The sequence below is a fragment of the Anomaloglossus baeobatrachus genome, unplaced genomic scaffold, assembly GCF_048569485.1.
Source record: "Anomaloglossus baeobatrachus isolate aAnoBae1 unplaced genomic scaffold, aAnoBae1.hap1 Scaffold_2998, whole genome shotgun sequence".
NCBI lineage: Eukaryota > Metazoa > Chordata > Amphibia > Anura > Aromobatidae > Anomaloglossus > Anomaloglossus baeobatrachus.
Genome location: NW_027442429.1, coordinates 18,438 through 42,513, shown reverse-complemented (window position 1 = coordinate 42,513; position 24,076 = coordinate 18,438). Strand labels below are relative to the sequence as shown.

The 24,076-nt window shown below is 49.1% G+C and overlaps 9 non-coding genes and 2 pseudogenes across 9 annotated transcripts; all 11 read right to left on the bottom strand.

The window, feature by feature from the left end:
- Window positions 1–1,300: 1,300 nt before the first annotated feature.
- Window positions 1,301–1,491, bottom strand: LOC142268331 (U2 spliceosomal RNA). Its single transcript, XR_012734062.1, has one exon. It is a non-coding gene; the product is annotated as a U2 spliceosomal RNA (small nuclear RNA).
- A 1,387-nt stretch (window positions 1,492–2,878) lies between these two features.
- On the bottom strand, window positions 2,879–3,069 carry LOC142268330 (U2 spliceosomal RNA). The gene has a single exon (XR_012734061.1). It is a non-coding gene; the product is annotated as a U2 spliceosomal RNA (small nuclear RNA).
- A 1,387-nt stretch (window positions 3,070–4,456) lies between these two features.
- On the bottom strand, window positions 4,457–4,663 carry LOC142268301 (U2 spliceosomal RNA; annotated as a pseudogene).
- Window positions 4,664–10,883: 6,220 nt separating this feature from the next.
- LOC142268313 (U2 spliceosomal RNA) lies at window positions 10,884–11,047 on the bottom strand (annotated as a pseudogene).
- A 1,387-nt stretch (window positions 11,048–12,434) lies between these two features.
- Window positions 12,435–12,625, bottom strand: LOC142268329 (U2 spliceosomal RNA). The gene has a single exon (XR_012734060.1). It is a non-coding gene; the product is annotated as a U2 spliceosomal RNA (small nuclear RNA).
- A 1,387-nt stretch (window positions 12,626–14,012) lies between these two features.
- Window positions 14,013–14,203, bottom strand: LOC142268327 (U2 spliceosomal RNA). The gene has a single exon (XR_012734058.1). It is a non-coding gene; the product is annotated as a U2 spliceosomal RNA (small nuclear RNA).
- Window positions 14,204–15,590: 1,387 nt separating this feature from the next.
- On the bottom strand, window positions 15,591–15,786 carry LOC142268304 (U2 spliceosomal RNA). Its single transcript, XR_012734047.1, has one exon. It is a non-coding gene; the product is annotated as a U2 spliceosomal RNA (small nuclear RNA).
- A 2,226-nt stretch (window positions 15,787–18,012) lies between these two features.
- LOC142268326 (U2 spliceosomal RNA) lies at window positions 18,013–18,203 on the bottom strand. The gene has a single exon (XR_012734057.1). It is a non-coding gene; the product is annotated as a U2 spliceosomal RNA (small nuclear RNA).
- A 1,387-nt stretch (window positions 18,204–19,590) lies between these two features.
- Window positions 19,591–19,781, bottom strand: LOC142268325 (U2 spliceosomal RNA). Its single transcript, XR_012734056.1, has one exon. It is a non-coding gene; the product is annotated as a U2 spliceosomal RNA (small nuclear RNA).
- Window positions 19,782–21,168: 1,387 nt separating this feature from the next.
- Window positions 21,169–21,359, bottom strand: LOC142268324 (U2 spliceosomal RNA). Its single transcript, XR_012734055.1, has one exon. It is a non-coding gene; the product is annotated as a U2 spliceosomal RNA (small nuclear RNA).
- A 1,387-nt stretch (window positions 21,360–22,746) lies between these two features.
- On the bottom strand, window positions 22,747–22,937 carry LOC142268323 (U2 spliceosomal RNA). Its single transcript, XR_012734054.1, has one exon. It is a non-coding gene; the product is annotated as a U2 spliceosomal RNA (small nuclear RNA).
- Window positions 22,938–24,076: the final 1,139 nt, after the last annotated feature.

Genomic DNA, 24,076 nt, shown 5'->3' with positions numbered 1-24,076 from the left:
GCCTACACAAGACATTTTGTCACCCAAGCCAACCCTTGAAAAGGCTGCTTTGCAGAGCCAAAACAAGAAGAATGGTGCGTTTTGCAGCCGCCGCCCACTGCAATGAATCTGAATAACTCCTCCTTTAGGGCGCAAGCAACTCCCCTCCCCCTTGCAGTCTTTCCAATTCACGATACAAAAAGACGGACAGGACAGGTTGCCTGACTTTCCGTCACTGCCACCCTTTGCCATCCTTACCCGTAGAAAGCCCTTTCATCATCCCCAAACCCTAATCTTTTCCCTTTCCTTCCCAGCCCCCAAACCCTGCCCTCTGTACCTTTCTCACCACCCGCTTCCCTTCTCCTGTCATCCCCCTACCACCCGGGAAAAAAAGAGATTGCCCCCTCCTTCCACTAGCCCACCCTCCCACCCAAAGAACAACTTCTTCTGCGCAGCTTGTTTTCTAGGCAGCAGCGCTATTGTGATGTCATCGGGGGGCATTGTGACAAGCCGCCAGTGTTCCGTCTCTTCATGTTGTGCACAGTTCAAACGGAAAATACATCAACAGGCAGACTACAGAAAAGCTTACTATCAAAGGTTAGAGGGGGGCTTTCTCAGAGGGCTTTTTACAGTTTTTCTATTCCCAATTAGCCGTTTAAGTGTACTTATTGAAAGTAGTAATTCTTTCATAGGCCGCCCTTTCTTAGTATTTGACGTTCCTTATATTGCGGTATGAGGCTTCGCAGTAGGTTGCAAACATTCATCACCCATGACTGTCCCCAATTGAGCTCAGAAGCTCAATGTCTATCATGACCTCTCTTTTAGAATGTCCAAGAGCAAGCAAACTATTCCTCCAGGAGAGGGCGCCAACAGACTACTAAAGAGATCATCATTACTCAAAGAAAACCCCAAAAACCAATGCATGATAGGAATAAACAGGTAACTTTCTTTGGAGTGGAAGCGGAGAGATCGCACCAGATGCCAATTCTAGATGTTATCACACCTGTGGTCACTGCAGCAGCAGGTGAATCCACTTTGTCCAAAAGGGATCTATTCCATTCAATTGCAAATGATCTAGATAAGACAGAGAACTGCAGCACGGGGACATAGCCGAGTTGGTCAGGTTGAGTGGTGATGAGTTTGCTATTTGGATGAATAAAGAAAGTCAAAAGTGTGAAAGATAAAAAACAAAAGGAGGAAGTGTGAAAAGTGAATGGGCCAAATTGAGGTGCATATGAAGACGTATGCTTTCTTCCAATTCATTAAATCGGGCTAATATGAATCAGGTGAATTGAGTTCTGCTTTTGGAAACTGGGTTAAGAAGGGGTGCACCGTTCCTGGAGGTACTGCAATACCAGGTCAATGCGTGGAGTGGACAGAGCAAGCTCTTTTTCCATCTCCCTGTTCTAAAAATCCATTTAATATATGGTCCCCAGATAGGGGACGTATCAGATATTAAACTGATAAGAACAGATACTACACTTGATCTTAGCCAAAAGGCCGAGAAGCGATAACCAGAATTGGTTTGGGCCTCGAGTGGCACCCTGGCCTATGCCGGACACATCTTAGGGAGAGAGAGCGAGAGGGAGACAAACCCACGCCTACACAAGACATTTTGTCACCCAAGCCAACCCTTGAAAAGGCTGCTTTGCAGAGCCAAAACAAGAAGAATGGTGCGTTTTGCAGCCGCCGCCCACTGCAATGAATCTGAATAACTCCTCCTTTAGGGCGCAAGCAACTCCCCTCCCCCTTGCAGTCTTTCCAATTCACGATACAAAAAGACGGACAGGACAGGTTGCCTGACTTTCCGTCACTGCCACCCTTTGCCATCCTTACCCGTAGAAAGCCCTTTCATCATCCCCAAACCCTAATCTTTTCCCTTTCCTTCCCAGCCCCCAAACCCTGCCCTCTGTACCTTTCTCACCACCCGCTTCCCTTCTCCTGTCATCCCCCTACCACCCGGGAAAAAAAGAGATTGCCCCCTCCTTCCACTAGCCCACCCTCCCACCCAAAGAACAACTTCTTCTGCGCAGCTTGTTTTCTAGGCAGCAGCGCTATTGTGATGTCATCGGGGGGCATTGTGACAAGCCGCCAGTGTTCCGTCTCTTCATGTTGTGCACAGTTCAAACGGAAAATACATCAACAGGCAGACTACAGAAAAGCTTACTATCAAAGGTTAGAGGGGGGCTTTCTCAGAGGGCTTTTTACAGTTTTTCTATTCCCAATTAGCCGTTTAAGTGTACTTATTGAAAGTAGTAATTCTTTCATAGGCCGCCCTTTCTTAGTATTTGACGTTCCTTATATTGCGGTATGAGGCTTCGCAGTAGGTTGCAAACATTCATCACCCATGACTGTCTCAAATTGAGCTCAGAAGCTCAATGTCTATCATGACCTCTCTTTTAGAATGTCCAAGAGCAAGCAAACTATTCCTCCAGGAGAGGGCGCCAACAGACTACTAAAGAGATCATCATTACTCAAAGAAAACCCCAAAAACCAATGCATGATAGGAATAAACAGGTAACTTTCTTTGGAGTGGAAGCGGAGAGATCGCACCAGATGCCAATTCTAGATGTTATCACACCTGTGGTCACTGCAGCAGCAGGTGAATCCACTTTGTCCAAAAGGGATCTATTCCATTCAATTGCAAATGATCTAGATAAGACAGAGAACTGCAGCACGGGGACATAGCCGAGTTGGTCAGGTTGAGTGGTGATGAGTTTGCTATTTGGATGAATAAAGAAAGTCAAAAGTGTGAAAGATAAAAAACAAAAGGAGGAAGTGTGAAAAGTGAATGGGCCAAATTGAGGTGCATATGAAGACGTATGCTTTCTTCCAATTCATTAAATCGGGCTAATATGAATCAGGTGAATTGAGTTCTGCTTTTGGAAACTGGGTTAAGAAGGGGTGCACCGTTCCTGGAGGTACTGCAATACCAGGTCAATGCGTGGAGTGGACAGAGCAAGCTCTTTTTCCATCTCCCTGTTCTAAAAATCCATTTAATATATGGTCCCCAGATAGGGGACGTATCAGATATTAAACTGATAAGAACAGATACTACACTTGATCTTAGCCAAAAGGCCGAGAAGCGATAACCAGAATTGGTTTGGGCCTCGAGTGGCACCCTGGCCTATGCCGGACACATCTTAGGGAGAGAGAGCGAGAGGGAGACAAACCCACGCCTACACAAGACATTTTGTCACCCAAGCCAACCCTTGAAAAGGCTGCTTTGCAGAGCCAAAACAAGAAGAATGGTGCGTTTTGCAGCCGCCGCCCACTGCAATGAATCTGAATAACTCCTCCTTTAGGGCGCAAGCAACTCCCCTCCCCCTTGCAGTCTTTCCAATTCACGATACAAAAAGACGGACAGGACAGGTTGCCTGACTTTCCGTCACTGCCACCCTTTGCCATCCTTACCCGTAGAAAGCCCTTTCATCATCCCCAAACCCTAATCTTTTCCCTTTCCTTCCCAGCCCCCAAACCCTGCCCTCTGTACCTTTCTCACCACCCGCTTCCCTTCTCCTGTCATCCCCCTACCACCCGGGAAAAAAAGAGATTGCCCCCTCCTTCCACTAGCCCACCCTCCCACCCAAAGAACAACTTGTTCTGCGCAGCTTGTTTTCTAGGCAGCAGCGCTATTGTGATGTCATCGGGGGGCATTGTGACAAGCCGCCAGTGTTCCGTCTCTTCATGTTGTGCACAGTTCAAACGGAAAATACATCAACAGGCAGACTACAGAAAAGCTTACTATCAAAGGTTAGAGGGGGGCTTTCTCAGAGGGCTTTTTACAGTTTTTCTATTCCCAATTAGCCGTTTAAGTGTACTTATTGAAAGTAGTAATTCTTTCATAGGCCGCCCTTTCTTAGTATTTGACGTTCCTTATATTGCGGTATGAGGCTTCGCAGTAGGTTGCAAACATTCATCACCCATGACTGTCCCCAATTGAGCTCAGAAGCTCAATGTCTATCATGACCTCTCTTTTAGAATGTCCAAGAGCAAGCAAACTATTCCTCCAGGAGAGGGCGCCAACAGACTACTAAAGAGATCATCATTACTCAAAGAAAACCCCAAAAACCAATGCATGATAGGAATAAACAGGTAACTTTCTTTGGAGTGGAAGCGGAGAGATCGCACCAGATGCCAATTCTAGATGTTATCACACCTGTGGTCACTGCAGCAGCAGGTGAATCCACTTTGTCCAAAAGGGATCTATTCCATTCAATTGCAAATGATCTAGATAAGACAGAGAACTGCAGCACGGGGACATAGCCGAGTTGGTCAGGTTGAGTGGTGATGAGTTTGCTATTTGGATGAATAAAGAAAGTCAAAAGTGTGAAAGATAAAAAACAAAAGGAGGAAGTGTGAAAAGTGAATGGGCCAAATTGAGGTGCATATGAAGACGTATGCTTTCTTCCAATTCATTAAATCGGGCTAATATGAATCAGGTGAATTGAGTTCTGCTTTTGGAAACTGGGTTAAGAAGGGGTGCACCGTTCCTGGAGGTACTGCAATACCAGGTCAATGCGTGGAGTGGACAGAGCAAGCTCTTTTTCCATCTCCCTGTTCTAAAAATCCATTTAATATATGGTCCCCAGATAGGGGACGTATCAGATATTAAACTGATAAGAACAGATTTTTTTTGATTTAACAGCATCTTTATTATCATGCACTACTCACAAAAAGGTAACAAACCGTGTACAGTGCCGCAGCCCCGTACACACAGAACTATACAATCCTTCTTACATAGCCATAGAGTACGACGCACTAAACTATACATCACACTCCTATGCTTATCCATAACACTCAAGCTGAAAGAAAAAGTTAGACAATAAATAACGACGAACCGGCGATTGGGGGATGGGGGTAGGGGAAAAGGGGGATAGGGTGGGGAAATCACAGGCCCGAAGCTTTATTGAAAGACGCACATAACGGGAAAAGGAGGGAGGGGGCATGGAAGAGGTCTAAACCTCCTCCTCGGCGCTGTCGTCCGGACTGTCCATGATGGAATAGTCTCTGAGCAGGCTGTGGATCAGCCTGCGGCAATCCTGGATAGACATCCTCTCCCTCTTCAAGATGAGCCGGTTCCTGGCGACCCAAATAGCGTCCTTAAAGCAGTTCATAAGGCGCCAAGCCTCCTGGATGGCTCCAACGGTGTGAGTCCCAGGGAAGAGTCCATAAAGTACGGAATGGTACGATAGGCTCTCTCTGGGGACGGAGTTCCTCAGGTCATCCTCCAGGGCAACCAACAGGCGCTGTGCGAAACGGCAGTCCCAAAAGGCGTGCAGCGATGTTTCCTCCACGAAGGGGCACCTTGGGCAGTACCGGGTTTTGCACAGGTTCCGGGCGTGCATGAATGACCGGACGGGCAGTCCGCCCTGTATCGCCATCCATGACAAGTCCTTGTGCCCGTTGGTCAATCCAGCCGATGACACGTTTGTCCAAACAGTCTCCAGTGTGTCGTGATGAAGTCCTGGAATGTTCTCCATTTCGTCCTTGGCTCTGATGAGTTTGTGGATAGTCTTTGGCTTCCACAAATCAGGCTTGAGTCCCTCCAGTTGGTGTTCCCTCACAAACCGAACCACGTCTCCGTAGAACCATGGCGCCGTCCAGTTGTAGGGGAAGGAGCTGTCCCACTTGTCCCAGCCTAACCGTCTCCAAAGGGGGAGCAGGAAGAAGCGAGACATGGACCCACCCGCGGAACCTCTCTTGACTCGCAGAGTTCGGCGAACGCAGTCACATACGAAGGAGGATCGCAGGAGGGTGGGGATATCGGGTACGCCCTTCCCACCCTTGCGAGGATCCTTGTACATGATGCTCCGCTTTACTCTGTCCATCTTGGATCCCCAGACAAAACGAAACACCGTCCTGGTAATGGCCCTGCACACGGTGGCAAGGGGGGGCCAGGCCTGGGCCGTGTACTGCAGCACGGGCAGTACCTCGTTACGCAGGACCAGTGCTTTGCCCTCACAGGTGAGGCGTCTGAGGCTCCACAGACCGATCCGTTGGGTGATCTTGGTCAAGCGTTCCTCCCAGGACTTGAGGGCTGCTCCTTCCTTCCCGAACCAGACTCCAAGAACCTTGATGAAATCCGGCTGGATGCTGAAAGGGAAGGGGGCGGAAGAGGCCGGCTGCCAGTCCCCGAAGAGCATGGCTTCCGACTTCCCGCAGTTGACTTTGGCTCCCGAAGCCCGTCCGAAGGTCTCACAGGTCTGGACGAGGGTGTCGACTGAGCGCCGGTCCGCGCAGAAGACAGTCACGTCGTCCATGTAGAGCGAGCACTTGACCTCGAAGCGTTCTGGTCCTGGTGCGGTGATCCCTCTGATCTCTCCATTCCGCCGGATAGCCTCTGCAAAGAGTTCTATAACACAAACAAAAAGAAGAGGTGACAGAGGACAGCCTTGTCTGACCCCTGAGAGGACCGGGAAGGGGTCAGTCTTCCAGCCGTTCACCAACACCGAGCTGTGAATATCAAAATACATTAGTTGGACATACAAGCAAAACATGTTACCCAAACCTAACCTGTGCAGAGCTTTGCCCAGGAACTCATGGGAAACACGGTCGAAGGCCTTTTCCTGATCCAACGAGATCAGGGCTGCGTGCACCCGGCGGGCTTTGATGTACTCGACCGTGTCCCGCATGAGAGCCAGGCTGTCTGCGATGCGACGTCCGGGGATGCCGCAGGTCTGATCCGGGTGGATGATCCGTCCGATAACAGTCTTCAATCTCGTTGCCATCGTCTTGGCCAGGATCTTGTAGTCGACGTTCAGAAGGGTGATGGGACGCCAATTCTTCAGGTCGCACCTCTCTCCTTTACGCTTGTACAGGATCGTGACCATTCCTTCCCTCAGAGATGGAGGCATTCTGCCCTCCACCACCATCTCCTCATACAGCCCTAACAGGTCCGGACAGATTAGGTCTCCCAGCGCTACATAGAGCTCTGCTGGGAGGCCGTCACTGCCCGGTGTCCTGCCAGAACTAAAGGATTTGGCGGCCGAGAGCAGCTCGTCCACCGTCAGAGGAACATCCATGGCCGCCGCGTCTGCAGGGTCAAGATGGTTAGTGATACCTGACAGGAACTTATCGGCGGCCTCGGGGTCAGTAGTCTTGCGGGCGTAGAGTTCGCTGTAGAAGTCGCTGACGACCTTCATCACGTTCTCTTTCCCGCGTCGCATGTTTCCACTCTCGTCTCGTAGTTCATTCATGGGCGTGTGACCGGCGTGGAGTTTCCTGAAAAAGAACGAGTTACATTTCTCACCCTTCTCCAGGTTCTCCACTTTGGAACGGAAGACAATTCGCTCGGACTCCTCCTCGAAGTGCCTTTTCAGGCTCCTCTTAGTCTCCTCCAGCTCCTCTCTCACGTCCCAGCCGCATCGAAGAAGGTCCTGCAGGGAACGCAGCTCACGCTGGAGTCTCCTGAAGTCCCTCCTCTTCAGACACGCCTGTTGTTGACTCTTTGCCTGAAAGAAGAAACGGAACTCGAGTTTAACGTATTCCCACCAGTCAGAAACAGACTGGAAGCCCGCCTTGTAGGCCCGCCACGTGGAGTAGGCAGCTCTAAGCTCCTCCAGAATCTCACCCTTTTCCAGCAGAGAGCAGTTCAGCTTCCAGGAGCCCGGGCCAATGGGGAAGCCATGGCCCAGCACACCTTGAAAGTGAATGGCTCTGTGGTCAGAGAAGAAGCAGGGGACCATCGAGTGCCCACTCCGCCCAACCGCCCGAGAGGTAAACACAAAGTCAATCCTGGAACGCAGCGAGCCATCGGATCGGCACCATGAATAGTTCACGGATCCGTGTCCGATGGAGCCAACAACGTCCACAAGAGAGGCTTCGGTCACCATCTCAATGAGCAGTTTGGATGTGACGTCCAACTTGGCAGCCGTTCCAGAACTGCGTCCATCCTCCTCAATCGGGCAGTTGAAATCCCCGGCCATCACTACCGTCCTGGCGGTAGCGAGCTGAGGGCGCAGGGCTTGGAGGAGCTCCAGTCGATCGCTCTTCACAGGAGAAGCATACACATTGATGAACCTGACAGGTTCTCCCGCCCAGGTGCCATCCACGAGCAGTAACCTGCCGCAGACGATTTCCTGAACAGAGTCCAATGTGAAGGCGCTTCCCCTGATCAGCACGGCGACCCCCGCGGACCTACAGTCGCCCCCGCCAGACCAGTAGGATGGGCCATGGGTCCACTCCCTGGCCAGATGGTTGAAGGACCTAGAGGAGGGAAGGGAGCATTCCTGCAGGAAAAATACATCACTAGACTGAGTGTTAAGGAACGCAAAAATTGTCTGACGTCGGAACTTGTCTCTGATGCTCCTAACATTAATGGAAAAGATGTTAATGTTAGCAGTCATTGGAGGAAAGAGAAAGTTAGAGCAGGCGTTGTGCCTTAGTTACCACTCCGGTCGGGCGGTTCTTCCTCTTTGGCACCTGCTGGTAAGGGTATCTCCAGCAGACCCTCTTCTGCTAGCTGATCAAGCAGGGATGGTGCCTCAGTGGCTTCCGACTCCTCCATTTCTTCTTCGGCCACAAGGGACTCCACCATCTGCTCCAACACGTCCGGTTCTGGGAGGAGGCCATCCTCCTCTTCCTGGGGTGGGTTAAGGTCCACAATGAACAGCTTGGAAGGTTCTGCGACAGGACTATCTTCCACCTTCCTTTTCCTTTGGCCTGTACCTGAGGAGACAAGAGCTGGAAAATCCTCCTCGGTGAAAAGTGCAAGAGTGCTGAGGCCCTCTGCTCTCATGGTCTGGGGAGGGAGAGTGGGCTTTGGGGGGGGGGTGAGGAGACCAACTGAGGAGTAGGGAAATGAGGTGGAGGTAGTGGAATCCTCAGTAGGGTTGGCCGGGGGGGGAGGGGTTTGGACAGGGGTGACAGGGGGGGGGACCAGGGAGGGGGCAACAGTTTTCTTACCCTTCTTTTCCCTGGACTCCGTGGCTGCTGGGGCATCGGCTGGAGCCACGGTCGCCGGGTTCTTGGCCGCCTTGTCCTTGGCCTCTGTGGCCTTGGTCGTAGCTGCCTTGGTCGACGAGGCTGTGACTACCCGATACTGGGTCGCCGCGGCAACCCTTGCCCAGGATTTCTCCCGCTGTGGGCAGTCCTTGTAAAGGTGGTCCGCCTGTCCACATAGGTTGCAAGTCTTCTTCTTTGGGCAGTCCTTGGAGCTGTGTCCTGTCACCCGGCAAACCCTGCAGGCGTCCTCCTTGCAGGTCTTCATCGAATGCCCTTTCCCGCCACATTTCCTGCAGTTGTGTGGCATGTCCGGGTAGTAGATGAGACCAAAGGAGTTTCCCAGAGAGAATGTCGGGGGCAGGTGCTGGAGACCATCCTCGGATGCTGGTTCCCTGTAGAGTCGAACGGTTACTGACCACTTACCCGTCCAGAATCCGTTGCCGTTAAGGATGTGGGATGGCTCCCTCACCACTGTGCAGAGACGTCCCAGGAACGTGGAGATGTCTCTTCCTGGGGTGTGCGGGTTCCGCATGGAGACCGTGATCCTCTTCTCATCCCTCTGTATAGGACAGGATCCTAAAAAAGAATGAAAAGGGGAGTCCGGCATCGCTGCGTTCATCGCCTCCCAGTATCTCCTGCAGGCATTCACCGTGGCAAAGGTTACCAGAAAAATGCCAGTCATGAAGGTCTGGACACTCAGGGTTTCCGCCCTGGAGAAGCCCTGATCCAGAATCATCTTCTTGCAGAACACGTCGCTGGACATGTCCGGCAACCTACCATCCACCGCCTTTAGCTTCAGGGCGACCGTCTGCCGCATCCAAGGCTCCAGGGTTGGAGCCTTGTCAGGCGGCGTCCGGGCTCCCTCCGGCTGGCTGGCGTCGGAGGTAGGGGCCTCTTGGGCCGAAGAAGCCTCTGGATGAGCCTTCCTGGAGGTCCCTGGGTCCTGAGCCTTCTTGGCTGCCTTCTCTGGCTTGCTTGCCATGGCTGGTTCCTGCTTGAGTTCCCGGAGCTGGATCTTGGATTCTTCTCCGGGTGTCTTCTCCCGCTGTGTTCCTCCTCGAAGTTCCTCTGGTCTCCCCAAGTCTTATCCGAGCCTTCGTCTTCTTGCTTCTTTCTGCCAAGCTCTTCTTCCGTCCGATCTCCCTCTTCCGGTCTCGGCTGGGCTTTGGAGCTCGTCTCCCTGATCGTATCTCGTCAAGTGTAGCTAGCTCAGTTTGTTCTGATAAGAACAGATTTTTGATTTAATGAAGCTTTCCAAAGCACCACAAAAAATGCATGACCGAAGTCACACCAAAAACAGTGCAAAGGCTAGGATTCGTGTGGACCCCACCGTGAGGAGAGGGTCCCCAAAAATCAACCCCGTCCCTCCGAGCCAGAAGGCCACAGCAAGGGTCAGGGATCTTCGGTGCTCCCCCAAGCCGAAGCCTGGTTGAGCCTTGTCGTTGCTCCCAGCGTCCACCCAGGCATCTTACCCAAGTGGAGTAGAGAGCTACTAGTTGTTGGTTTCGCAGCCGAAACTGCCCGGACCGTCAACCGGTGTTGGTTTCTCAGCCCAAGGCTAACCGGACCTCCAACCGGGTGTTGGTTTCTCCGCCGAAGCTGACCCAGACCTCCAACCGGGTGTTGGTTTCTCAGCCGAAGCTGACCCAGACCTCCAACCGGGTGTTAGTTTCTCAGCCCAAAGCTGACCAGACCTCCGACCGGGATTGTAAAAATTTCCCTTCCTAGCCAGAAGGCCGGGATAGGGTAATATGCTCAAAAAGTATGAAAAGGCAAGGTACGGTGTGCTACAGAGCCCAAGGCTTGCCGGGGTCCCAAGCCAGCAAGCTCAGACTCACTCCAGGGTCGTCAGTCCTGGGGCACGTTGTACCATAGCCCCCCACCCTTACTCAGTCTAATAGCCTCGATCCTGGTAGGGCCATGTTTTCCTCTAGATGAATATACTATCCACCCAGAGTACTAGCAAGCGCAACCTTCCAGTGTGCATTGTATCATTGTACTAAGGTGGCCTGGAGCTTAAACCACCTCTTCGAACAACACTACACTTGATCTTAGCCAAAAGGCCGAGAAGCGATAAGAACAGATACTACACTTGATCTTAGCCAAAAGGCCGAGAAGCGATAACCAGAATTGGTTTGGGCCTCGAGTGGCACCCTGGCCTATGCCGGACACATCTTAGGGAGAGAGAGCGAGAGGGAGACAAACCCACGCCTACACAAGACATTTTGTCACCCAAGCCAACCCTTGAAAAGGCTGCTTTGCAGAGCCAAAACAAGAAGAATGGTGCGTTTTGCAGCCGCCGCCCACTGCAATGAATCTGAATAACTCCTCCTTTAGGGCGCAAGCAACTCCCCTCCCCCTTGCAGTCTTTCCAATTCACGATACAAAAAGACGGACAGGACAGGTTGCCTGACTTTCCGTCACTGCCACCCTTTGCCATCCTTACCCGTAGAAAGCCCTTTCATCATCCCCAAACCCTAATCTTTTCCCTTTCCTTCCCAGCCCCCAAACCCTGCCCTCTGTACCTTTCTCACCACCCGCTTCCCTTCTCCTGTCATCCCCCTACCACCCGGGAAAAAAAGAGATTGCCCCCTCCTTCCACTAGCCCACCCTCCCACCCAAAGAACAACTTCTTCTGCGCAGCTTGTTTTCTAGGCAGCAGCGCTATTGTGATGTCATCGGGGGGCATTGTGACAAGCCGCCAGTGTTCCGTCTCTTCATGTTGTGCACAGTTCAAACGGAAAATACATCAACAGGCAGACTACAGAAAAGCTTACTATCAAAGGTTAGAGGGGGGCTTTCTCAGAGGGCTTTTTACAGTTTTTCTATTCCCAATTAGCCGTTTAAGTGTACTTATTGAAAGTAGTAATTCTTTCATAGGCCGCCCTTTCTTAGTATTTGACGTTCCTTATATTGCGGTATGAGGCTTCGCAGTAGGTTGCAAACATTCATCACCCATGACTGTCCCCAATTGAGCTCAGAAGCTCAATGTCTATCATGACCTCTCTTTTAGAATGTCCAAGAGCAAGCAAACTATTCCTCCAGGAGAGGGCGCCAACAGACTACTAAAGAGATCATCATTACTCAAAGAAAACCCCAAAAACCAATGCATGATAGGAATAAACAGGTAACTTTCTTTGGAGTGGAAGCGGAGAGATCGCACCAGATGCCAATTCTAGATGTTATCACACCTGTGGTCACTGCAGCAGCAGGTGAATCCACTTTGTCCAAAAGGGATCTATTCCATTCAATTGCAAATGATCTAGATAAGACAGAGAACTGCAGCACGGGGACATAGCCGAGTTGGTCAGGTTGAGTGGTGATGAGTTTGCTATTTGGATGAATAAAGAAAGTCAAAAGTGTGAAAGATAAAAAACAAAAGGAGGAAGTGTGAAAAGTGAATGGGCCAAATTGAGGTGCATATGAAGACGTATGCTTTCTTCCAATTCATTAAATCGGGCTAATATGAATCAGGTGAATTGAGTTCTGCTTTTGGAAACTGGGTTAAGAAGGGGTGCACCGTTCCTGGAGGTACTGCAATACCAGGTCAATGCGTGGAGTGGACAGAGCAAGCTCTTTTTCCATCTCCCTGTTCTAAAAATCCATTTAATATATGGTCCCCAGATAGGGGACGTATCAGATATTAAACTGATAAGAACAGATACTACACTTGATCTTAGCCAAAAGGCCGAGAAGCGATAACCAGAATTGGTTTGGGCCTCGAGTGGCACCCTGGCCTATGCCGGACACATCTTAGGGAGAGAGAGCGAGAGGGAGACAAACCCACGCCTACACAAGACATTTTGTCACCCAAGCCAACCCTTGAAAAGGCTGCTTTGCAGAGCCAAAACAAGAAGAATGGTGCGTTTTGCAGCCGCCGCCCACTGCAATGAATCTGAATAACTCCTCCTTTAGGGCGCAAGCAACTCCCCTCCCCCTTGCAGTCTTTCCAATTCACGATACAAAAAGACGGACAGGACAGGTTGCCTGACTTTCCGTCACTGCCACCCTTTGCCATCCTTACCCGTAGAAAGCCCTTTCATCATCCCCAAACCCTAATCTTTTCCCTTTCCTTCCCAGCCCCCAAACCCTGCCCTCTGTACCTTTCTCACCACCCGCTTCCCTTCTCCTGTCATCCCCCTACCACCCGGGAAAAAAAGAGATTGCCCCCTCCTTCCACTAGCCCACCCTCCCACCCAAAGAACAACTTCTTCTGCGCAGCTTGTTTTCTAGGCAGCAGCGCTATTGTGATGTCATCGGGGGGCATTGTGACAAGCCGCCAGTGTTCCGTCTCTTCATGTTGTGCACAGTTCAAACGGAAAATACATCAACAGGCAGACTACAGAAAAGCTTACTATCAAAGGTTAGAGGGGGGCTTTCTCAGAGGGCTTTTTACAGTTTTTCTATTCCCAATTAGCCGTTTAAGTGTACTTATTGAAAGTAGTAATTCTTTCATAGGCCGCCCTTTCTTAGTATTTGACGTTCCTTATATTGCGGTATGAGGCTTCGCAGTAGGTTGCAAACATTCATCACCCATGACTGTCCCCAATTGAGCTCAGAAGCTCAATGTCTATCATGACCTCTCTTTTAGAATGTCCAAGAGCAAGCAAACTATTCCTCCAGGAGAGGGCGCCAACAGACTACTAAAGAGATCATCATTACTCAAAGAAAACCCCAAAAACCAATGCATGATAGGAATAAACAGGTAACTTTCTTTGGAGTGGAAGCGGAGAGATCGCACCAGATGCCAATTCTAGATGTTATCACACCTGTGGTCACTGCAGCAGCAGGTGAATCCACTTTGTCCAAAAGGGATCTATTCCATTCAATTGCAAATGATCTAGATAAGACAGAGAACTGCAGCACGGGGACATAGCCGAGTTGGTCAGGTTGAGTGGTGATGAGTTTGCTATTTGGATGAATAAAGAAAGTCAAAAGTGTGAAAGATAAAAAACAAAAGGAGGAAGTGTGAAAAGTGAATGGGCCAAATTGAGGTGCATATGAAGACGTATGCTTTCTTCCAATTCATTAAATCGGGCTAATATGAATCAGGTGAATTGAGTTCTGCTTTTGGAAACTGGGTTAAGAAGGGGTGCACCGTTCCTGGAGGTACTGCAATACCAGGTCAATGCGTGGAGTGGACAGAGCAAGCTCTTTTTCCATCTCCCTGTTCTAAAAATCCATTTAATATATGGTCCCCAGATAGGGGACGTATCAGATATTAAACTGATAAGAACAGATACTACACTTGATCTTAGCCAAAAGGCCGAGAAGCGATAACCAGAATTGGTTTGGGCCTCGAGTGGCACCCTGGCCTATGCCGGACACATCTTAGGGAGAGAGAGCGAGAGGGAGACAAACCCACGCCTACACAAGACATTTTGTCACCCAAGCCAACCCTTGAAAAGGCTGCTTTGCAGAGCCAAAACAAGAAGAATGGTGCGTTTTGCAGCCGCCGCCCACTGCAATGAATCTGAATAACTCCTCCTTTAGGGCGCAAGCAACTCCCCTCCCCCTTGCAGTCTTTCCAATTCACGATACAAAAAGACGGACAGGACAGGTTGCCTGACTTTCCGTCACTGCCACCCTTTGCCATCCTTACCCGTAGAAAGCCCTTTCATCATCCCCAAACCCTAATCTTTTCCCTTTCCTTCCCAGCCCCCAAACCCTGCCCTCTGTACCTTTCTCACCACCCGCTTCCCTTCTCCTGTCATCCCCCTACCACCCGGGAAAAAAAGAGATTGCCCCCTCCTTCCACTAGCCCACCCTCCCACCCAAAGAACAACTTCTTCTGCGCAGCTTGTTTTCTAGGCAGCAGCGCTATTGTGATGTCATCGGGGGGCATTGTGACAAGCCGCCAGTGTTCCGTCTCTTCATGTTGTGCACAGTTCAAACGGAAAATACATCAACAGGCAGACTACAGAAAAGCTTACTATCAAAGGTTAGAGGGGGGCTTTCTCAGAGGGCTTTTTACAGTTTTTCTATTCCCAATTAGCCGTTTAAGTGTACTTATTGAAAGTAGTAATTCTTTCATAGGCCGCCCTTTCTTAGTATTTGACGTTCCTTATATTGCGGTATGAGGCTTCGCAGTAGGTTGCAAACATTCATCACCCATGACTGTCCCCAATTGAGCTCAGAAGCTCAATGTCTATCATGACCTCTCTTTTAGAATGTCCAAGAGCAAGCAAACTATTCCTCCAGGAGAGGGCGCCAACAGACTACTAAAGAGATCATCATTACTCAAAGAAAACCCCAAAAACCAATGCATGATAGGAATAAACAGGTAACTTTCTTTGGAGTGGAAGCGGAGAGATCGCACCAGATGCCAATTCTAGATGTTATCACACCTGTGGTCACTGCAGCAGCAGGTGAATCCACTTTGTCCAAAAGGGATCTATTCCATTCAATTGCAAATGATCTAGATAAGACAGAGAACTGCAGCACGGGGACATAGCCGAGTTGGTCAGGTTGAGTGGTGATGAGTTTGCTATTTGGATGAATAAAGAAAGTCAAAAGTGTGAAAGATAAAAAACAAAAGGAGGAAGTGTGAAAAGTGAATGGGCCAAATTGAGGTGCATATGAAGACGTATGCTTTCTTCCAATTCATTAAATCGGGCTAATATGAATCAGGTGAATTGAGTTCTGCTTTTGGAAACTGGGTTAAGAAGGGGTGCACCGTTCCTGGAGGTACTGCAATACCAGGTCAATGCGTGGAGTGGACAGAGCAAGCTCTTTTTCCATCTCCCTGTTCTAAAAATCCATTTAATATATGGTCCCCAGATAGGGGACGTATCAGATATTAAACTGATAAGAACAGATTTTTGATTTAATGAAGCTTTCCAAAGCACCGCAAAAATGCATGACCAAAGTCACACCAAAAACAGTGCAAAGGCTAGGATTCGTGTGGACCCCTCCGTGAGAAGAGGATCCCCAAAAATCAACCCCGTCCCTCCGAGCCAGAAGGCCACAGCGAGGGTCAGGGATCTTCGGTGCTCCCCCAAGCCGAAGCCTGGTTGAGCCTTGTTGTTGCTCCCAGCGTCCACCGAGGCATCTTACCCAAGTGGAGTAGGGAGCTACTAGTCGTTGGTTTCGCAGCCGAGACTGCCCGGACCGTCAACCGGTGTTGGTTTCTCAGCCCAAGGCTGACCGGACCTCCAACCGGGTGTTGGTTTCTCAGCCCAAGGCTGACCGGACCTCCAACCTGGTGTTGGTTTCTCAGCCCAAGGCTAACCGGACCTCCAACCGGGTGTTGGTTTCTCAGCCAAAGCTGACCCGGACCTCCAACCGGGTGTTGGTTTCTCAGCCCAAAGCTGACCGGACCTCCGACCGGGATTATAAAAATTTCCCTTCTTAGCCAGAAGGCCGGGATAGGGCAATATGCTTGGAAAGTATGAATAGGCAAGGCGCGGCGTGCGACAGAGTCTGAGGCTTACCAGGGTCCCAACCTAGCAAGTTCAGACTCCCTCCAGGGTGTCCATTCCTGGGGCACATTGCACCATAACCCCCACACTTACTCAGTCTAATAGCCTCGATCCTGGTAGGGCCAAGGTTTCCTCTAGATGGATATACTATCCTCCCAAAGTACTAACAAGCGCAACCTTCCAGTGTGCATTGCATCATTGTACTAAGGTGGCCGGAGCCTTAAACCACCTTTTCGAACGATACTACACTTGATCTTAGCCAAAAGGCCGAGTAGCGATAACCAGAATTGGTTTGGGCCTCGAGTGGCACCCTGGCCTATGCCGGACACATCTTAGGGAGAGAGAGCGAGAGGGAGACAAACCCACGCCTACACAAGACATTTTGTCACCCAAGCCAACCCTTGAAAAGGCTGCTTTGCAGAGCCAAAACAAGAAGAATGGTGCGTTTTGCAGCCGCCGCCCACTGCAATGAATCTGAATAACTCCTCCTTTAGGGCGCAAGCAACTCCCCTCCCCCTTGCAGTCTTTCCAATTCACGATACAAAAAGACGGACAGGACAGGTTGCCTGACTTTCCGTCACTGCCACCCTTTGCCATCCTTACCCGTAGAAAGCCCTTTCATCATCCCCAAACCCTAATCTTTTCCCTTTCCTTCCCAGCCCCCAAACCCTGCCCTCTGTACCTTTCTCACCACCCGCTTCCCTTCTCCTGTCATCCCCCTACCACCCGGGAAAAAAAGAGATTGCCCCCTCCTTCCACTAGCCCACCCTCCCACCCAAAGAACAACTTCTTCTGCGCAGCTTGTTTTCTAGGCAGCAGCGCTATTGTGATGTCATCGGGGGGCATTGTGACAAGCCGCCAGTGTTCCGTCTCTTCATGTTGTGCACAGTTCAAACGGAAAATACATCAACAGGCAGACTACAGAAAAGCTTACTATCAAAGGTTAGAGGGGGGCTTTCTCAGAGGGCTTTTTACAGTTTTTCTATTCCCAATTAGCCGTTTAAGTGTACTTATTGAAAGTAGTAATTCTTTCATAGGCCGCCCTTTCTTAGTATTTGACGTTCCTTATATTGCGGTATGAGGCTTCGCAGTAGGTTGCAAACATTCATCACCCATGACTGTCCCCAATTGAGCTCAGAAGCTCAATGTCTATCATGACCTCTCTTTTAGAATGTCCAAGAGCAAGCAAACTATTCCTCCAGGAGAGGGCGCCAACAGACTACTAAAGAGATCATCATTACTCAAAGAAAACCCCAAAAACCAATGCATGATAGGAATAAACAGGTAACTTTCTTTGGAGTGGAAGCGGAGAGATCGCACCAGATGCCAATTCTAGATGTTATCACACCTGTGGTCACTGCAGCAGCAGGTGAATCCACTTTGTCCAAAAGGGATCTATTCCATTCAATTGCAAATGATCTAGATAAGACAGAGAACTGCAGCACGGGGACATAGCCGAGTTGGTCAGGTTGAGTGGTGATGAGTTTGCTATTTGGATGAATAAAGAAAGTCAAAAGTGTGAAAGATAAAAAACAAAAGGAGGAAGTGTGAAAAGTGAATGGGCCAAATTGAGGTGCATATGAAGACGTATGCTTTCTTCCAATTCATTAAATCGGGCTAATATGAATCAGGTGAATTGAGTTCTGCTTTTGGAAACTGGGTTAAGAAGGGGTGCACCGTTCCTGGAGGTACTGCAATACCAGGTCAATGCGTGGAGTGGACAGAGCAAGCTCTTTTTCCATCTCCCTGTTCTAAAAATCCATTTAATATATGGTCCCCAGATAGGGGACGTATCAGATATTAAACTGATAAGAACAGATACTACACTTGATCTTAGCCAAAAGGCCGAGAAGCGATAACCAGAATTGGTTTGGGCCTCGAGTGGCACCCTGGCCTATGCCGGACACATCTTAGGGAGAGAGAGCGAGAGGGAGACAAACCCACGCCTACACAAGACATTTTGTCACCCAAGCCAACCCTTGAAAAGGCTGCTTTGCAGAGCCAAAACAAGAAGAATGGTGCGTTTTGCAGCCGCCGCCCACTGCAATGAATCTGAATAACTCCTCCTTTAGGGCGCAAGCAACTCCCCTCCCCCTTGCAGTCTTTCCAATTCACGATACAAAAAGACGGACAGGACAGGTTGCCTGACTTTCCGTCACTGCCACCCTTTGCCATCCTTACCCGTAGAAAGCCCTTTCATCATCCCCAAACCCTAATCTTTTCCCTTTCCTTCCCAGCCCCCAAACCCTGCCCTCTGTACCTTTCTCACCACCCGCTTCCCTTCTCCTGTCATCCCCCTACCACCCGGGAAAAAAAGAGATTGCCCCCTCCTTCCACTAGCCCACCCTCCCACCCAAAGAACAACTTCTTCTGCGCAGCTTGTTTTCTAGGCAGCAGCGCTATTGTGATGTCATCGGGGGGCATTGTGACAAGCCGCCAGTGTTCCGTCTCTTCATGTTGTGCACAGTTCAAACGGAAAATACATCAACAGGCAGACTACAGAAAAGCTTACTATCAAAGGTTAGAGGGGGGCTTTCTCAGAGGGCTTTTTACAGTTTTTCTATTCCCAATTAGCCGTTTAAGTGTACTTATTGAAAGTAGTAATTCTTTCATAGGCCGCCCTTTCTTAGTATTTGACGTTCCTTATATTGCGGTATGAGGCTTCGCAGTAGGTTGCAAACATTCATCACCCATGACTGTCCCCAATTGAGCTCAGAAGCTCAATGTCTATCATGACCTCTCTTTTAGAATGTCCAAGAGCAAGCAAACTATTCCTCCAGGAGAGGGCGCCAACAGACTACTAAAGAGATCATCATTACTCAAAGAAAACCCCAAAAACCAATGCATGATAGGAATAAACAGGTAACTTTCTTTGGAGTGGAAGCGGAGAGATCGCACCAGATGCCAATTCTAGATGTTATCACACCTGTGGTCACTGCAGCAGCAGGTGAATCCACTTTGTCCAAAAGGGATCTATTCCATTCAATTGCAAATGATCTAGATAAGACAGAGAACTGCAGCACGGGGACATAGCCGAGTTGGTCAGGTTGAGTGGTGATGAGTTTGCTATTTGGATGAATAAAGAAAGTCAAAAGTGTGAAAGATAAAAAACAAAAGGAGGAAGTGTGAAAAGTGAATGGGCCAAATTGAGGTGCATATGAAGACGTATGCTTTCTTCCAATTCATTAAATCGGGCTAATATGAATCAGGTGAATTGAGTTCTGCTTTTGGAAACTGGGTTAAGAAGGGGTGCACCGTTCCTGGAGGTACTGCAATACCAGGTCAATGCGTGGAGTGGACAGAGCAAGCTCTTTTTCCATCTCCCTGTTCTAAAAATCCATTTAATATATGGTCCCCAGATAGGGGACGTATCAGATATTAAACTGATAAGAACAGATACTACACTTGATCTTAGCCAAAAGGCCGAGAAGCGATAACCAGAATTGGTTTGGGCCTCGAGTGGCACCCTGGCCTATGCCGGACACATCTTAGGGAGAGAGAGCGAGAGGGAGACAAACCCACGCCTACACAAGACATTTTGTCACCCAAGCCAACCCTTGAAAAGGCTGCTTTGCAGAGCCAAAACAAGAAGAATGGTGCGTTTTGCAGCCGCCGCCCACTGCAATGAATCTGAATAACTCCTCCTTTAGGGCGCAAGCAACTCCCCTCCCCCTTGCAGTCTTTCCAATTCACGATACAAAAAGACGGACAGGACAGGTTGCCTGACTTTCCGTCACTGCCACCCTTTGCCATCCTTACCCGTAGAAAGCCCTTTCATCATCCCCAAACCCTAATCTTTTCCCTTTCCTTCCCAGCCCCCAAACCCTGCCCTCTGTACCTTTCTCACCACCCGCTTCCCTTCTCCTGTCATCCCCCTACCACCCGGGAAAAAAAGAGATTGCCCCCTCCTTCCACTAGCCCACCCTCCCACCCAAAGAACAACTTCTTCTGCGCAGCTTGTTTTCTAGGCAGCAGCGCTATTGTGATGTCATCGGGGGGCATTGTGACAAGCCGCCAGTGTTCCGTCTCTTCATGTTGTGCACAGTTCAAACGGAAAATACATCAACAGGCAGACTACAGAAAAGCTTACTATCAAAGGTTAGAGGGGGGCTTTCTCAGAGGGCTTTTTACAGTTTTTCTATTCCCAATTAGCCGTTTAAGTGTACTTATTGAAAGTAGTAATTCTTTCATAGGCCGCCCTTTCTTAGTATTTGACGTTCCTTATATTGCGGTATGAGGCTTCGCAGTAGGTTGCAAACATTCATCACCCATGACTGTCCCCAATTGAGCTCAGAAGCTCAATGTCTATCATGACCTCTCTTTTAGAATGTCCAAGAGCAAGCAAACTATTCCTCCAGGAGAGGGCGCCAACAGACTACTAAAGAGATCATCATTACTCAAAGAAAACCCCAAAAACCAATGCATGATAGGAATAAACAGGTAACTTTCTTTGGAGTGGAAGCGGAGAGATCGCACCAGATGCCAATTCTAGATGTTATCACACCTGTGGTCACTGCAGCAGCAGGTGAATCCACTTTGTCCAAAAGGGATCTATTCCATTCAATTGCAAATGATCTAGATAAGACAGAGAACTGCAGCACGGGGACATAGCCGAGTTGGTCAGGTTGAGTGGTGATGAGTTTGCTATTTGGATGAATAAAGAAAGTCAAAAGTGTGAAAGATAAAAAACAAAAGGAGGAAGTGTGAAAAGTGAATGGGCCAAATTGAGGTGCATATGAAGACGTATGCTTTCTTCCAATTCATTAAATCGGGCTAATATGAATCAGGTGAATTGAGTTCTGCTTTTGGAAACTGGGTTAAGAAGGGGTGCACCGTTCCTGGAGGTACTGCAATACCAGGTCAATGCGTGGAGTGGACAGAGCAAGCTCTTTTTCCATCTCCCTGTTCTAAAAATCCATTTAATATATGGTCCCCAGATAGGGGACGTATCAGATATTAAACTGATAAGAACAGATACTACACTTGATCTTAGCCAAAAGGCCGAGAAGCGATAACCAGAATTGGTTTGGGCCTCGAGTGGCACCCTGGCCTATGCCGGACACATCTTAGGGAGAGAGAGCGAGAGGGAGACAAACCCACGCCTACACAAGACATTTTGTCACCCAAGCCAACCCTTGAAAAGGCTGCTTTGCAGAGCCAAAACAAGAAGAATGGTGCGTTTTGCAGCCGCCGCCCACTGCAATGAATCTGAATAACTCCTCCTTTAGGGCGCAAGCAACTCCCCTCCCCCTTGCAGTCTTTCCAATTCACGATACAAAAAGACGGACAGGACAGGTTGCCTGACTTTCCGTCACTGCCACCCTTTGCCATCCTTACCCGTAGAAAGCCCTTTCATCATCCCCAAACCCTAATCTTTTCCCTTTCCTTCCCAGCCCCCAAACCCTGCCCTCTGTACCTTTCTCACCACCCGCTTCCCTTCTCCTGTCATCCCCCTACCACCCGGGAAAAAAAGAGATTGCCCCCTCCTTCCACTAGCCCACCCTCCCACCCAAAGAACAACTTCTTCTGCGCAGCTTGTTTTCTAGGCAGCAGCGCTATTGTGATGTCATCGGGGGGCATTGTGACAAGCCGCCAGTGTTCCGTCTCTTCATGTTGTGCACAGTTCAAACGGAAAATACATCAACAGGCAGACTACAGAAAAGCTTACTATCAAAGGTTAGAGGGGGGCTTTCTCAGAGGGCTTTTTACAGTTTTTCTATTCCCAATTAGCCGTTTAAGTGTACTTATTGAAAGTAGTAATTCTTTCATAGGCCGCCCTTTCTTAGTATTTGACGTTCCTTATATTGCGGTATGAGGCTTCGCAGTAGGTTGCAAACATTCATCACCCATGACTGTCCCCAATTGAGCTCAGAAGCTCAATGTCTATCATGACCTCTCTTTTAGAATGTCCAAGAGCAAGCAAACTATTCCTCCAGGAGAGGGCGCCAACAGACTACTAAAGAGATCATCATTACTCAAAGAAAACCCCAAAAACCAATGCATGATAGGAATAAACAGGTAACTTTCTTTGGAGTGGAAGCGGAGAGATCGCACCAGATGCCAATTCTAGATGTTATCACACCTGTGGTCACTGCAGCAGCAGGTGAATCCACTTTGTCCAAAAGGGATCTATTCCATTCAATTGCAAATGATCTAGATAAGACAGAGAACTGCAGCACGGGGACATAGCCGAGTTGGTCAGGTTGAGTGGTGATGAGTTTGCTATTTGGATGAATAAAGAAAGTCAAAAGTGTGAAAGATAAAAAACAAAAGGAGGAAGTGTGAAAAGTGAATGGGCCAAATTGAGGTGCATATGAAGACGTATGCTTTCTTCCAATTCATTAAATCGGGCTAATATGAATCAGGTGAATTGAGTTCTGCTTTTGGAAACTGGGTTAAGAAGGGGTGCACCGTTCCTGGAGGTACTGCAATACCAGGTCAATGCGTGGAGTGGACAGAGCAAGCTCTTTTTCCATCTCCCTGTTCTAAAAATCCATTTAATATATGGTCCCCAGATAGGGGACGTATCAGATATTAAACTGATAAGAACAGATACTACACTTGATCTTAGCCAAAAGGCCGAGAAGCGATAACCAGAATTGGTTTGGGCCTCGAGTGGCACCCTGGCCTATGCCGGACACATCTTAGGGAGAGAGAGCGAGAGGGAGACAAACCCACGCCTACACAAGACATTTTGTCACCCAAGCCAACCCTTGAAAAGGCTGCTTTGCAGAGCCAAAACAAGAAGAATGGTGCGTTTTGCAGCCGCCGCCCACTGCAATGAATCTGAATAACTCCTCCTTTAGGGCGCAAGCAACTCCCCTCCCCCTTGCAGTCTTTCCAATTCACGATACAAAAAGACGGACAGGACAGGTTGCCTGACTTTCCGTCACTGCCACCCTTTGCCATCCTTACCCGTAGAAAGCCCTTTCATCATCCCCAAACCCTAATCTTTTCCCTTTCCTTCCCAGCCCCCAAACCCTGCCCTCTGTACCTTTCTCACCACCCGCTTCCCTTCTCCTGTCATCCCCCTACCACCCGGGAAAAAAAGAGATTGCCCCCTCCTTCCACTAGCCCACCCTCCCACCCAAAGAACAACTTCTTCTGCGCAGCTTGTTTTCTAGGCAGCAGCGCTATTGTGATGTCATCGGGGGGCATTGTGACAAGCCGCCAGTGTTCCGTCTCTTCATGTTGTGCACAGTTCAAACGGAAAATACATCAACAGGCAGACTACAGAAAAGCTTACTATCAAAGGTTAGAGGGGGGCTTTCTCAGAGGGCTTTTTACAGTTTTTCTATTCCCAATTAGCCGTTTAAGTGTACTTATTGAAAGTAGTAATTCTTTCATAGGCCGCCCTTTCTTAGTATTTGACGTTCCTTATATTGCGGTATGAGGCTTCGCAGTAGGTTGCAAACATTCATCACCCATGACTGTCCCCAATTGAGCTCAGAAGCTCAATGTCTATCATGACCTCTCTTTTAGAATGTCCAAGAGCAAGCAAACTATTCCTCCAGGAGAGGGCGCCAACAGACTACTAAAGAGATCATCATTACTCAAAGAAAACCCCAAAAACCAATGCATGATAGGAATAAACAGGTAACTTTCTTTGGAGTGGAAGCGGAGAGATCGCACCAGATGCCAATTCTAGATGTTATCACACCTGTGGTCACTGCAGCAGCAGGTGAATCCACTTTGTCCAAAAGGGATCTATTCCATTCAATTGCAAATGA